The sequence below is a fragment of the Adiantum capillus-veneris genome, chromosome 17 (assembly GCF_014529385.1).
Source record: "Adiantum capillus-veneris isolate H3 chromosome 17, ASM1452938v2, whole genome shotgun sequence".
Lineage (NCBI taxonomy): Eukaryota > Viridiplantae > Streptophyta > Polypodiopsida > Polypodiales > Pteridaceae > Adiantum > Adiantum capillus-veneris.
The window spans coordinates 51,274,132-51,289,672 of record NC_140947.1 but is presented as its reverse complement, the minus strand read 5'-3'; the positions used below and the strand labels follow the sequence as shown (position 1 = coordinate 51,289,672).

Genomic DNA, 15,541 nt, shown 5'->3' with positions numbered 1-15,541 from the left:
ATAGTTCTTTTCTGTACTATTGAGCTTTTGACTAAGGAAAGCTATTGGACGACCATGCTGCTGAAGCACAGTGCCTATGGCAACATTGCTCATATCGGTCCATACCTCAAAGAGGTGATTCCAAGAGGCAAGGATAAGACACGGCGCTTCTGTCAACCTTGAGAGCTGTGAAAGCCTCAATGGCTGCCTCGGGCAAATCCACGCGCTGACGGCGATTCTTTACCCCTTTCAAAACCTCTGTCATAGGTGTGGCAATGCGTGCAAAATTCTCTATGTGTGAACTATATGCTTGAGATAAACCAAGAAAAGAATGCACATCATATGCAGTTTTGGGAAAATCCCAATTACGTACCTGTTTCACCTTCGTGGGGTCTAGTTTGATGCCTTCTGCAGAAATGATATAACCTAGATAAGTAATTCAGTGAGAAAAAACTCAGATTTCTTAGCTGCAATGTACAGCTGACACTCATCCAAACGGGTTAATACCCTTTCTACATCCTTTTCATGTTGTTCCCACGATGCAGAAAAAATGAGAATATCATCAAGAAAGATGAATACACATATACCAACCATATCGCCACAACGGCCTACCATGAGACGGTTAAATGTACCTAGAGCACCTGTCAATCCAAAAGGCATAACAACATACTGCCATTGCTCTCGCTCCGTGCGAAAGGCGGTCTTGTAGATGTTGCCTTTGAATACCCTTACTTGATGGTATCCACTTTTAAGATCGACCTTACTGAAAACCTTTGCCCCAATGAGCCTATCAAGGATATACTCAATGCGAGGCATCAGAAACTTGTTCTTGACAGTCATCTTGTTCAATGCCCTGTAATCAACACACAAATGAAACGAACCATATTTCTTGCGGACAAATAAAATAGGAGCAACAAAAGGACTTACACTAGGACGTATGAATCCTCTAGCCACCAACTTCGTGAGTTGTCGCTCTTAACTCTTGTTCCCGTGTCTTGTTCAAACGATAGGGAGCCTTATTGACAGGCTGTGCTCCCTCCGTAAGCTCGATGTGATGGTCCTCCGGCCGCTCAGGTGGGAGACGGGGTGGAAGATCATCCTGCAAAAAGAGATGCTTAAACCTGGTAAACAAAGCTGAATATCTGTCTGGAGTCCGAATGCTCTGGGTAATTGGAGAGGCATAGATGAATGCCGCTTGTGCTTCTCGTCGTATATCACGCTTTGCTTGTACATGAGAGATGATAGGCAAAGAATGCAGACCCTCCTCACCACGAATGATAATGGGAGAGTCACTTTTGGTATTTAAAGTGAGAATATTTTCCTCTCAATCAATGAGAGGGTTATGCTCACGAAACCATCTAATGTCCAAAAGCATATCATCTTGAGAGAGGAAACACGACAAGTTTCCTACGGAAGGCAGCTTGTTGAACTGTAAACATCACATCATGGCACTTGTGTGATGAGAGAGTCCATACCAGGAGCGAAGCCCGACACCTCGAGAGGAGACATCGGACTAACCTGTAGGTGGGCTGTTGCTACAAGAAAGGCACTAATCACATCATGCATACTGCCTGCATCAAAAATAATATGACAAAACGCTGACCCTTCACATGACCATAACACTTAAAGAGAGACTCCTCAATGTGTGTGTCAGAGACATTTGAAGATTCAGATTTAGAGTGCTTGTGGTAGCTGCGGGTGCCTTAAGTTCTTTAGGTGGGGCTGTTTTAGGACAAGCTGCTTAAATGTGACCCTTGACGTGACATTGATAATAACGACCTTCCTTAGCATAAATGATTTGTTCTATTGCTGTTATGTATCCTCCTATAATTCCTTTTGCGGCTTTTTAATCAGGGGTTAGCTTAGGTTTAGCATGTGTTTTAGCTTTACCCTTAGATTCATTGTTAGAGTTCTTTTCCGAAGGATTAGAGGAAGATTGGCTAGAAAAGTTATTGTTCTTACCATTCTTACCGTTCTTACCATTCTGAGGGTTCTGAGAAGTTTGAGTGGTACTTGGAGAAGTCTTGTTTTCCTTAGGCTTTCCCTTATTGTGCTTCATCTCTTGTGCGAGAGCAATCGCTACCGCCTTGTTGAGATCGATTGGATCGAGTACCTTGACATCAAATTTGATATACTCGTCCAATCCATAAAAGAATGCCTCCTTGCGCTCACCATCCGATTTGTGTAATTGGGTGCCGAGTTGCAAAACACGATTAGAGAAAGACATAACGGGCATACCATTTTGCTTGAGACCGCACCAATCGTCCTTCAATCGTGCTAGGTACTTGGGTGGCATAAACTGCGCCTTGAGCTTGTCTTGGAAGTCGGCCCAATTGAAGGAAAGGGGCGCGTCTTCGTCGGCTGCCTCTAGGTGCGCGGCCAACTGTGCCTCTTGCCATACATGGTACCAATTAATGGCATCACCGGCAAGGTACATGGCTGCCGTTAAAACCTTACTATTTCTTGTCTTCTTAGTTGTCGCAAAGTAAGCATTAAATTGATGCAACCAAGAATGAATAATAGTAGCATCCATCTTACCGTCATACTTACTGAACGTTAACTTCTCGGTGACGGGGTTGTTGGAGTCCGAATCTCGGTTTGCGCCACTTGATGAACCACCAACATCTTTGGCCGGCTCGGGTTTCGAGGTGAGTACCTGTAGAACCAACTCTTGCATACGGTGGTCTCTCTGCGCTTCACACTCTAACTCCAAGGCCGCTCGTCTGTCTTCGGCCGCTACGCATTGGGCTTCGCGTGCTTGCTCACGCTCAAGCTCAATAGTTGCCTTTCTGTCTTTGGCCGCCAAGTGCGCTTGCTCACGCTCACGCTCCAAGGCAACCCTTTTCTCTTCGGCCGCCAAGCGCGCTTGCTTACGCTCACGCTCAAAGGCAACCCTTTTCTCTTTGGCCGCCAAGCGCGCTTGCTCGCGCTCCCGCTCCAAGTCGGCCTTTCTTTCTTTGTGCTTGCAATCGAATCTGCTTTTCTTCCTTCGCGCTCGCGATCCAAGATTGCCTTTCTTTCCTCGGCCGCGAAGCGGGCGTGTTCACGCTCGCGATCCAAGGATGCTTGTCTTTCTTCGCATTCACGATCCAAGGATGCCTTTCTTTCTTCACACTCGCGCTCCAAGGTAGCGCGTTGCGCTTCTTGTTGTAACATCATGTCCATCATCGTCTTGACCAAAGCCTCTATAGGATTTGGTGCAATCCTTGGCGTAGATGGGGAAGGGGGAGGGTCGGAGAAACCTCCCGGTGGTGAAAATTCTTCTTCGCCACTTCCATGCTCATCACCTCCATGCGAAGTATCCATTCCGCTTCGGGTGGTGACCATACACTGAAGTCTTGGGTTCTTAAGTTTACGAGGAACTTGGGTTCTTGTGGTTCTTGGGTTCTTGAGGGTCTTGAGTCCTTGGCGGCCTTGCGCTCACACCAAGGTTGCTTTTTTCCACCTCACGTCGATTGGCCGGCCGCTAAGTGCACGGTCCGCTCTCAATGAGTGAAAAGAGAAACAAGGGGAGGCTGGACAAGCGCTTCTTTCTTGGATTTCCTGTCACTCTTAAAAAACACGATTAGTAATGGACACGCCCAAGTGGACTTGGGTTATGTGCGACCGCGACAAGCAAAAAAATAAAATAAATTCTTGTGGTTCTTTCCTTGAGTGATACAGAACACTGCCAAGGCTCTGATACCAATGTAAGGTGCTGCGGAAGTGAATGTTGAACTTTGCCCAAGATGAGTGCTCCGAACTGTGCTCAAGGGTTCCTTTTACTTACGGAAGGGAGAGCCTTCCGTTCCTTTAGTGAGAGAGTGCAAATGATCACAAACAAAGTGAATGACACTGTGAATGAAGGTGGCGAGACTGAGAGATAGAGAGAGAAGAATACGACACTAGAATGTTGTCAAACCCTCCTCCAAAGGCCCCACTTTCTATGGCGAGAGCGGTCTACTATTGATTGCACAAATCTCTACAATGCAATGGACTTGCCGACGATGTCGACGACGATGAGGACGGCGACGAGACGGGGGCTGAAAACTGAAAACGCTAGGGACTGAAATCTGCAAATCTTGTATGTGCTGAAGTCTGACTCTACGTCGGTGACGACGGCAATGATGACGACGCGACGACAATGCGTTGAAAACGCAGATGCTGAAATCTGCGTATAGCGGGCTGAATCTGCAAACGCTTGCTGATCTGACCGTGGGCGAGGATCTGCTACGGAAAGGTGAGATCTTTGGGGGCTGCGGTACGGATGCTAACCGCTGAAAATGCAAAACGTTGATGCACATGGATGTTCTGTCGCGGGGAATCTGCAAAATTCTAGGTGATCTACAAGTTGCAAAAACACTAGGGCTGTTGCTGCAAAACACTAGACAATCTGTTGTGAATCTGCAAAATGCTAGGTGATCTGCAAGTTGCAAAAACACTAGGGTTGTTGCTGCAAAAACGCTAGACAATCTGGTGTGAATCTGCAAAACGCTAGGCTAATCTGCAAGTTGCAAAACGCTGGGGATCTGCAAATGCTGAAAACGCCAGGTTGTTCTTGATGGCTGAAAACGCTAGGTTGTTCCGCCGGGGGTCTTGCTGAGAAGGTGCACTGTCAGACACTTGGTACCTGTAGCCTTATTAATAATAAGTGAAAAATGGCTAAAATAGGGAAAATAGGTTCTGTGCACTGTAAGATGCTCCTGATGGAATCTAATGGTAATGCTGATGATCATGCTGTGTGCAACCAGAGGATATGCATCTACTCTAAGTGCCTGAACATGCACGGCCTGCAAACAGACTCACAAAGGTGCCAGAACACTTCCTAAGCTATATGAACCCTTGTCATGAAGTAGCTTGTCCACATGTACATAGGGTTAGATGTGGATGTGACATATAGTCTTTCATTTTTATATTTTTAGTCAAGCTTTCCCTTTTTTGGAATAACAGGGTATATAGTCTTTCATTTTTACATTTTTAGTCAAGCTTTTCCTTTTTTAGAATAACAGGGTATATACGACAAATCTACAGTAATTTGTTTCATAGGCCGACCTCGGACATTAATAAAACCTCTCTCTCTCTCTCTCTCTCTCTCTCTCTCTTTGGAACTCCAAAGACATTAGACAATGATCTTGCGAGAGAGGATATCTCATCAGCCAGACACATATAGGCAAAGGTTGATCATGGATTTTTTTTGTCTACACGACAGAGTACAGGGTTCAAAGTGTTTGCTGATACTACAAGAGCTTCATCGGCAGTAGGAGATATATACCATTAGATGCCTTCATCATCAAGACATGTCACTTTGGAGCAGTGGCCCTCAGCCTAATGAGACGTCCATGACGTTAGAAGGAGACCTAGCCATTCTCATTTCTACCGGATTAGGACTATTCTTGAGCATAGTATCTCAGCCACACAAAGGTATGTCTCCTGATGAGGGCTACATCGCATTGATAGAGTGTACTACAGCTTCATGTTTGAATATTTGGACTAGGGATGTATTTCCTAGATAGATAGTTATTAGGTCCATGATTTAATTTTGTTTCTTTCATTTCTCTAAGAGTAGAGGCAAAATCATCATTGTACCTAATGTTTTGGTCTCAGAGGCCATATTGTCAAAGTTGACAATGCGGAAGCGTAGAGACCAAGGAGAGAGAGAGAGAGAGAGAGAGAGAGAGAGAGAGAGAGAGAGAGAGAGTCTCCTGAACCAATCAACCTTGGCAATGAATAACTGAATGTGTATACAATGGAGGCAAGGGGTTGCTTATATAGCAACCTCAGTAAATTGCCCTACCCAAGACTTTGACAAATAAGTAAAATAAATACCTAAAAGCCAAACTAAATAATGGGATCACATTGGGCAGTTCACTTGAGATGCCAAAACTCTAACGCCCTCTCTACAGCTCATAGTGGATATCAATAGTTAGACCAAGTCGATGAAGAAGCTACCATGGACACCCCAACACCGGACGGGATACTAGATACACCTCGGTGTTGCTCTCCTCAACTTTGAACCTGAAAGTATTGCCATCTTGAGCATCGGTTGCCGTTGTAGAAACTTTGAACTGTAGACCGCACTATGTCTAATAATCCCCATTCGTGAATCGTGAACACATCACGTTCAAACTATAAAACTCCAACTGTTGGAACACATCCTGTTCATAATCTGACCAACAACAATGGATTGGTGCACTCATTCATAGTGTTTTAGACGTCTGATTGGTTCCTTGCCAGATGCACATGCATTGAACTCCGACCTACGGGTCCAAACACCAATAACTTGAACTCCAACACAAGGGTCCAAATGAATTATAGGGAGCATTGCTTGCCCCTCTCTGCCACTCACAAGCCTGTCTCTGGCTGAAGCTAGTGGTGACACCTGTCATTTGACTAGAAATCTGATGTCAAGGCCACTGTGGCCACTGCCACGAGTGCCATGTCTATCTCCTCTGTCAAATCTTTATCATCGTAATCTCTGTCCAGCTTGCCTTTGTCGTTGTCTATTTGTGAGTTCTTGCTTTTGCCTTTGGCTTCAAACTCTCGAGCCAAACAAAGCGCCGAGTCACATTCATAATAATTGTGGTTGTACCTCGTGGATACCAAGGCAGCTAACTGAGTACTAGTACTGCCATCCTTGTCCAACTGACCTTTGCCGTTGTCCTCTAGCGAACTCCTCCGTTTGCTTCCGACTTCGCAATCTTGAGCCAAACAATCTGTTGGGTTCCTTGAGAACTGTGCCGATGTATAGGCCGCTAACTGGATGGTTGATGATCCGTTATCCATAGCTTTTGGTTGGGTTTGGTCGATGTTGTCGGGCCTCGAGCAAGGGAGGGACATAGTGAAGTTGCAAGATCTGGTAATCGGGTATCGTAATTCACGCTTTACTTGCACATGAGAATTGAGAGGCAAAGAATGCAGACCCTCCTCAACACGAATGAGGATGGGGGAGTCAGTCTTGGCATTTAATGTGAGTGTTGGCCTCCCAATCAATGAGAGGGTTATGCTCACGAAACCATCTAATGCCCAAAAGCATATCACATCCTGAAAGAGGAGTCACGAGAAATTTCCTACGGAAAGCAGCTTGTTGAATTGTAAACAACACATCAAGGCACTCTTTCGTGATGAGAGAGTCCATACCGGGAGCGAAGCCAGAGACCTCGAGAGGAGATTTCTGACTAACCTTTTGGCGGGCTCTCTCAACAAGAGAGGCACTAATCACATCATGCATACTGCCTGGATCAAACAATATGATAAAACACTGACCCTTTACATGACCATAACACTTCATGCGAGACTCATCAATGTGTGTGTCAGAGACATGAGAAGATTCAGCTTGGTTCATTAAAGTGCTCGTGGTTGCTGTGGGTGCCTTAGGTTCTTTAGGTGGGGCTGTATTAGGACAAGCCTTCTTAATGTGACCCTTGACGTGAAATTGATAACATCTACCTTCCTTAGCATAAATCACTTGTTCTTTAGCCGTTATGTATCTTCCTATAATTCCTCGTGCGGCTTTTTCATCCGGGGTTAGCTTAGGTTTTGCAGGTGCTTTAGCTTTACCCTTAGATTCATTTTGAAAGTTGAATTAGAGGAAGATGGGCTAGAAGAGTTACCATTCTTACCATTCTGCGAGTTCTGAGAAGTCTGAGAGGTTCCTTGAGAAGTCTTGTTCTCCTTAGGCTTTTCCTTATTGTGCTTCATCTCCTGTGCGAGAGCAATCGTTACCGCCTTGTTGAGATCGATCGGATCAAGTACCTCCACATCAAACTTGATATACTCGTCCAATCCATAAAGAAATGCCTCTTTGCGCTCCGCATCCGATTTGCGTAATTGAGTGCCGAGCTGCAAAGCACGATTAGAGAAAGATATAACCGGCATACCATTTTGCTTGAGAGCGCGCCAATTGTCCTTCAATCGTGCGAGGTATTGGGGTGGTATAAACCGCGCCTTGAGCTTGTCTTGGAAGTCGGCCCAATTGAAAGAAAGGGGCACGTCTTTGTCGGCTTCCTCTAGGTGTGCGGCTAACTGTGCCTGCCAATTAATGGCATCACTGGCAAGGTACATGGCTGCTGTCAAAACCTTGCTATTGCTTGTCTTCTTAGTTCTCGCAAAATAAGCATTAAATTGATGCAACCAAGAATGAATAACAGTAGAATCCGTCTTACCATCATACTTACTGAAAGTCAACTTCTCTGTGACTGGGTTGTTGGAGTCCGTATCTCGTTTTGTGCCACTTAATGAACCACCAAGATCTTTGGTTAGCTCGGTGAGAGATAGAGAGAGAAGAATATGACACCAGGAAGTTGCCAAACCCTCCTCCGAAGGCCCTTCTCTCGGTGGCGAGAGAAGTCTATGCTATTGATTGCAGAATTCTGGTACAAGATGCTGCTACAATTTGTGGGCTATGATACAATGGGGATCTAGGCTTGGTGATGACGACGATGATCTGCTATCTGCTGGTTGTGCTTGACTGTTGTAACATTTAATGGCCTAGTAACTTGTGTATAGCGGAAAATAGCATGAACATAGTGAGCATTTCATTAGAATAGATTCCTAATGAGATTAACAAGAGTGCTTGGGTGAGAGAGCAACAAAAAGCATAACACCTAGTTAGATAGCATGAACAATACTTCAAAAGAGAGAGAAATTAAGCAATTGACAACAGTTGAGGACCGGATTTGCATGGAGCCGGTCCCCCCTCCAAAAGGCTTTGTATTATGGTTTCTCCCATCAAGAGAGACATTTTACAATACAATTCTTTGTGTTCCTTCAATATAGCTAGTGCAATGAAGATGGAAACTTCATGCACTAAGCAAAACTTCCCTCACGGTCTCAGACCCAAGACCTCCCACACCTTCGAAGATGGTGAGAGCTAGCGGGGTATGAGAGTAGATTGAGAGAAAGAAGGAGTATTCTTACGAGAAAGATGTACATCTCCTCACATAATCACTCATATTAGCATAGCTTCGCTTAGTAATTAGCATGGTAGAGGAGATGAGCATGCATTGAAGCTTGGCTCTTGGTTGGATTTGCATCACAAAGCCAAGAGTTGTTGGTGTAGGCATCCCTTCTCACAAGCTTGGAGTAGGTGGTAAGCTTTCCATTAAAGGTTGAGAAGGAGAGAGAGTCTTCTTTACTTCACATGAGCGAGTGTGAGTGTGTAGGTGATAATGCCTTTGAAAAATCAGCCCCCTCTCTCTCTTGGTCGACTCCTCTTGCTAGCATCCTATTGGACCTCCCCAGGCTTAGCCAATGGTAATTAAGCAGCATAAGTGATAGCCTTCTGACATGTGTCCCCCTTTCCCCTTTTGTGAGAGCTTTAGGTAATTATTTAATTCAACTAAACTCTCATTGGACCCCTTTGCCTCCTGGCCAATAGGAATCAGGCAAGCCATAGGGCTGTTGAATGCTCATTGGTCCCCTTGGGATACTGTCCAATAGTCTTCTAGAGAGCTTAATTCTTATTGGTTCTTTTATCAAGTGTTTTTAAATTAATTAAACTAGATTTACTCTAGCCTAATTCTCATTGGTCCACCTCCAAGGCCATCCAATAGGAATTGGGTACACCTTGTGGGCATCTGGGCTAGGGAGCTGACATGTATCCCTCATTCCCTTTGTGTAAAGGGAGCTTGTGTGTGTGTGTGTGTGTGTGTGTGTGTGTGAGTTTCTCTCTCATCCCCTACTTGCAAGGCTCGCCCCCTCCTATGTAGGGATTGCTAAAGACTTTTGGGACACACACAAAGCATCCAATTCCCCCAATGTTTGACCTTTGAATTTTGGAACCTTAGCATTTTGGAAGTCTTAATGGGCTAAACCTTAGGGTCTTTTAAGCCCATTGTTGCACATGGCTCTTTTACAAATGGCCCCCCCTTTAGATCCCTATTTTCCCTCCTGTGGATCCCTACTGTGGCCGGTCTACTAGCTTAACCAATATTCTAGCTTTTTCTCTCCTGACACTTCCCCATATTAAATGATCAATTTAACATGAGAAAATCATTTAGGAGAATTAGATATTGATTATTATGACAATTGCTGAAAACGCTGTTTCCTTGCTGTCAGAAACACTGGATTGGTTGTCCCAAAAACGTTGAATTGGCTGTCTTTACTGCTGAAGAAACGGCTGGTTTGCTATTGCTTTTACTGCTGAGGAAAACGCTGGGTTACATCATTTCATCTCTCTCTCTCTCTCTCTCTCTCTCTCTCTCTCTCTCTCTCTCTCTCTCTCTCTCTCTTTGTGGCTCGGGAGTGCACATGGATAGACATGGGGACTGCACATGAGCTAGTATGCGAGATATTTGACAGGCATGGGGATTGCACATGGACTGGCCATCCTGATGGTCTACAGAGATTTTGAGCAGTGAATGGGTTCACTTGTTTTCCTCACAGACATGGGGCTAGCACGGTGGACTATGTTATGGCTCAGCCCAGTTCTATACCATATGTTCAGGATTTTACAGTCGGCCCCAAGCCTGTTGGGGTAGTAGTAGATATCACCCTCCTCACATGTATAGTTTCGTTCCAGTTTAGTACCAGCGCGGTTGGCCCAGGCTTCTACACATGCTCGATACACTTTACATTGGAGACTGACTCTATCTATATTTACAAAGGCATGGCCATAGAGGAGCTGGGATGTCCATTAGAGGAGCTTACCCAAATATTGATAGAGACTTTACATGATACAGCAGCCGAAGCATACCCACACACCCAACCCGGGCACAAACGACGGTCCGGGCCGGGATGCCCATTAGAGGAGGTTACCCAGATATTGATAGAGACTTTACATGATGCAACAATAGAGGCATACCTACACACCCAACCGCGGGCACAAACGGCGGTGTGGGAGTATGCCCCATGACAATTGGTATGATGAGGAGTGTAGAGAGACGAGAGCCACACTTCAGAGAGAGGTGCTTCTAGGAGCCATTACTCATACACAGTCAGAGATAGCCTTCCGGCGCCTAGTGCAACGGCAGAAGAGGACTTATCTTGCTCGGTTAGAGGAGGAGTTGTACAAGCTATTCCTGAGCCATGACTTAGACGAGGCATAGATTTTTTTATGAGCATCACCCCCTCCCCCCCGCGGCTATCACATCAACCGAGATTTGGGGCGCATATGCAGCATCTCTTTACATAGTTCTAGGGTAGCAGTCTCTACCCGACCCTTCGGAGCCATGCCCATAGACATGCACTTTCTTTACCGCTGAGATGGTAAAGAAAGCCATTGATAGGATGAGGACCAAGAGAGCATATGATCATGATGGATTGATGGCAGAGCACTTTATACCTGTTAGCGATATTCTTGTAGAGCTTCTTGCAGTAATGTTCAACCAAGCCATGTGTGAGGGTTTTTCGGATACTTGGGAGCATGTCTACTATTGTGTCTATCCTCAAGGCAAGAGATCCCGTGATATTGGGGAATTATCGTACTATTATGATTGGGCTCGCTATTGAGGTTGTATGCACCCATTCTTGAGTAGCAATTGAATAGATGGGCAGAGAGAGTAGGCATTTGGGCATCAGGCCAGGCAGATTTCAGGAGGGGTTTTTCTACTGTTGATCATATATTGACACTCAGAGCTGTTATTGAGGAAAGCATATCACATGGTAGGAGGTTTACAACACCTTTGTGGATGTTCGCAAAGTGTTTGATACGGTTCCCAGAGCTCGATTGATGCAAACACTACAGGAGACGGGAGTATCCACAAAGTTGATCTGGCAAGTCATGGCTTTATATAGGACAATTGTGGGGTAGGGTCGTATTCCCTTGGTGAACCTTGGCAAGAACAAAGTCATGGTGCTCAACACCACAACACAATGGGTTAAGCAATTTGCCCGACCTTCTCATATGGTCATCAGACAGGTGAGTATATAGACGCATACACTTACCTGGGATTGGTCTTCAATGGTCCAAAGTTCTCCTTGAGGAGAGTAGTAGAGACCAGATTGGCGAGAGCATATGCAGCTTTGGGAAGGATGGAGAGGATGTTTTCGCAGATTCAATTTCAGGAACCTCAAACAAAGCTCTGGCTATTTGACACATTGGTTACTTCAGCTATGCTTTATGGGGTGCAGACATGGGGACCATCAGTATACCATCATAGCCGAGCTAGCAATACTGATGGATGGAGATGTATGGAGAGGCCTCTGGTCTCTATGATTTCTTGGATCATTAGGGCCAAGGCCTCTATACTGCAGGAGATTATTTGTGTAGAGCTTGCTGCTCCCCCGTTGGTCATAGAGGCACTTACTAGATCTGTCCCTTTAATACACAATATCTGGGATCTCCCCAAAGATAGATATGCTCACCTAGCTTTGGAGTGTTCTCGACAACTTGTCTCACAGGGAGACACATCTTGTCGATATGCACAGATGACATCATGGTTTCAGCTACATGGATTTAGTATGGACTGACCGTCCCCTTTCCAGTTCTTGTTGGATGCACCCTCCTTGTCCCTCACATGAACGAGATTACCCGCCTCATTAGACAGGATTTGATTTAGTTGGACACTAGGAAGACATGGATAGAGCCGACACGAGAGCTTGGCACAAAGGTGGCTTTCTACAGAGCATCTTTGCGATCTCACAGAGGATGGATATGTGATCAGACCTACCTTTATGAACACTCATTTATCCCATGGGATACGATGTGCTATTGGTCAGATGTGCACATCATCGCATTAGCTAGACATTGAAACGAGCAAATTTAGGAGAGTACCAACAGAGGCCAGGATTTGCGAGTTGTGTCATATAGAGCGAGAGATAGAGTTACATCACATATGTCATATGAGATACGAGATTGCTTTCATTGTCTATTCAGAGAGGGCTTTGGACCATTGACTAGTCGTGAGATATCAGGATCGGAGATGGCTCGAGTTATTTTTGCTAGAGCTGTGCAAACATAGGGTGAGTCTCAGACAATGGGAGACATTTTACAGAGGGAGATCACCGACTTCTTTAGAGCAGAGACTCGGCAGTTAGATGAGCAAGATTCACAGTAGACTGTGGAGTCCACCTTTACCAGAGGTATCTTGCCATTGTGTAAGGTGTAGCGGAAGTGAATGTTGCTTTTGCTCAAGATGAGTGCTCCGAACTGTGCTCAAGGGTTCCTTTTACTTACGGAAGGGAGAGCCTTCCGTTCCTTTAGTGAGAGAGTGCAATGATCACAAACAAAGTGAATGCTACTATAAAAGAAGGTGCTGAGAGAGAGAGAGAGAGAGAGAGAGAGAGAGAGAGAGAGAGAGAGAGAGAGAGAGAGAGAGAGAGAGAGAGAGAGAGAGAGAGAGAGAGAGAGAGAGAGAATACGACACCAAACGGTTCTCAAACCCTCCTGCAAGGACCCCCCTCCCTATGGCGAGAGAGGTCTATGCTATTGATTGCACAAATCTGGTACATTGGTCTAGATGCAATGGACTTGCTGACAATGTTGAGGACAATGATGATGGCGAGGAGGACGGGCTGAAAACTGAAATAGTGATGAATTGGGGCTGATATGATGCCGGAAACTGCAAAACGCTAGGCTAGGTCTGCAACTGAAAAACGCAAGGTGGGATCTGCTGTTGATGAAAAACGCTATGCTCTATGTGCTGCTGAAAATGCTAGTGAGAAGAAATCCCAAAAACGCTGTCAGTTTCTGTTGGCTAGAAACACTAGGCCCCCTGCCGGTCTTGCTGAGAAGGTGCACTGCAAGTTGTTGGAACTTCTTCTGCCTCTTCTGCCAGAATGTGCTAGCGCTAGGTTTCTTTTATAGCAGCTTAGCAAATTGCGTTACTCAGTTTTCCAACAAAAAATCACTTATTAAATAATAAGTGAAAAAAGGATAAATTGGAAAAATGGGTTCTATGCACTGCAAAATGCTCATGATGGGTACTGAATGTCTTGATGATAATCATGTTGTGTCCAACCAGAGGATATGCAACTACTCTAAGTGCCTGGACATGCACGGCCTGCGCACAGGCTCACAACGGTGCCAGAACAATTCCTAAGCTAACCTGAACCCTAGACCTGAAGTAGCTTGTCCACATGCACATAGGGTTAGATGTGCACGTTACATCCCCTCCTTTTCAAAGTGAGGTACTGGTACCGAGTTGCATGGCTTCCTTGTAGTCTGCTAACAACTCTAGGTATTCTCTAAAAAACTCTTCGCCCGCCCACTCGGATGCGTGGGTCGTGCGATACTTGAATTTCATGAAGGACTGCAATGCTTGCTTCTTTGGGCCGTGCCGAAAGCGACACAGAGTGATCTGTTGTGGCTTCAATGCTCCAACTTTGGCTATGGACGTAGGTCCACCTTCAAGAATCTTCGAGGAGGAAAATTCCTGAAACCATTTTCAACATAAAATCATAAACATACCCATTCCATGTAGAGTACTTGGAAAAAGACTATGCTTCCTAAAAGACTGTGCATGCAATGCAGATGAACAAAGTGATGGAGTGCCAAACCGTTCACCAAACACACGCAAAGAGTGAGATCGAATCTTGACCTTTCGACCTAAACCTATCAACTGTGGCAAATCACAACGGAAATGCCGATGCTTGATGGTCAATCTTTCTTGTGCTCTTTCTAAGACTGTGCCATGCCAAGGAAGAGACATGTAAAAGCGATTGACAAAATGGACAATCGATAAACAATCTGAATTCCTTGAATGAAAACTTTTTTCCTTTTTTCGAGTGATCCGCATACATCCGTGCTCATCCATGAGTGAATCATGTACATCGTACAATACGGCATGTCTATGAAAAGGGAACACATAAAGCCGGTGACAAAAATACAAGAAACCGTCATGAATGAAAAACTCGAACAATGTGTACTGACTAATCATGCGAACACAAAATACTTCCTGAGTGATTTCTTTGGACCTCGACTTGAGAGCCAAGATCGGTTCTGCGTGATTGATCGTATCTGCAATGAGGTTAGCTTCACTAGAAAAATCATCATCTAAACCATCATCCTTGTGAACAATCACATCTCTATCATGCAAAAAATGCGTGTCATGCTTCGGAAAAGGAATGATTGAGAGAGTCTCCTTTTCTTGTTCTTTTTGGTGTCCTGTTTCATGTGTCTTTTCATGTTCTTTGTGATGCCACAAATCATGCTTCTCTAGAATGAGACTATCCTCGTCCAAAACATGAGAGTGAGAGACTAATGACATAGATAGATTCTTAGTGTCACATTGAAGAATCACGAGAGGTGCTCCTTCAACTGCGATACTGAGAGTGTTTTCTTTCCAACAAACTTGTGGATTATGATCTTTAAACCACTTAATGCCAAAAATCAAATCGTATCCTAAGAGAGGAGAAATCACAAACTTTCGACGAAAACGGACATTTTGAACGGACACGGTCACATCAAGACATTCACGCGTAAATGAAGAGTGTATGCCAGGAGCAAAACCAGAGGCCGCAATGGGATCAATGGGTCGAGCTTCTAGACGTGCGCTCTTCAGGAGAGAGTCGCTAATCACATCATGCATACTACCAAAATCAAAGAAGACCACAATGCGTTGACCCTGCACATAACGATAACAATGCATGAGAGATGCATCGGCACGATCGTGAGAAACTTGGGACACATTAGTGTGCTCTTTGA

The 15,541-nt window shown here is 45.0% G+C and overlaps 1 protein-coding gene across 10 annotated transcripts in view; it reads left to right on the top strand.

The window, feature by feature from the left end:
* Positions 1 to 15,541, top strand: part of LOC147437235 (uncharacterized) — a 38,103-nt gene that overhangs the window by 9,488 nt on the left and 13,074 nt on the right. The window contains exon 1 of one of the 10 annotated variants that reach the window (XM_086486821.1): positions 5,315 to 5,379. The exons of the other annotated variants lie outside the window; for them this stretch is intronic. The gene's annotated coding sequence lies outside the window, so the exon portion shown is untranslated. Of the gene's footprint in view, positions 1 to 5,314; positions 5,380 to 15,541 lie in introns of those variants that run through there. 10 annotated transcript variants of the gene reach the window in all.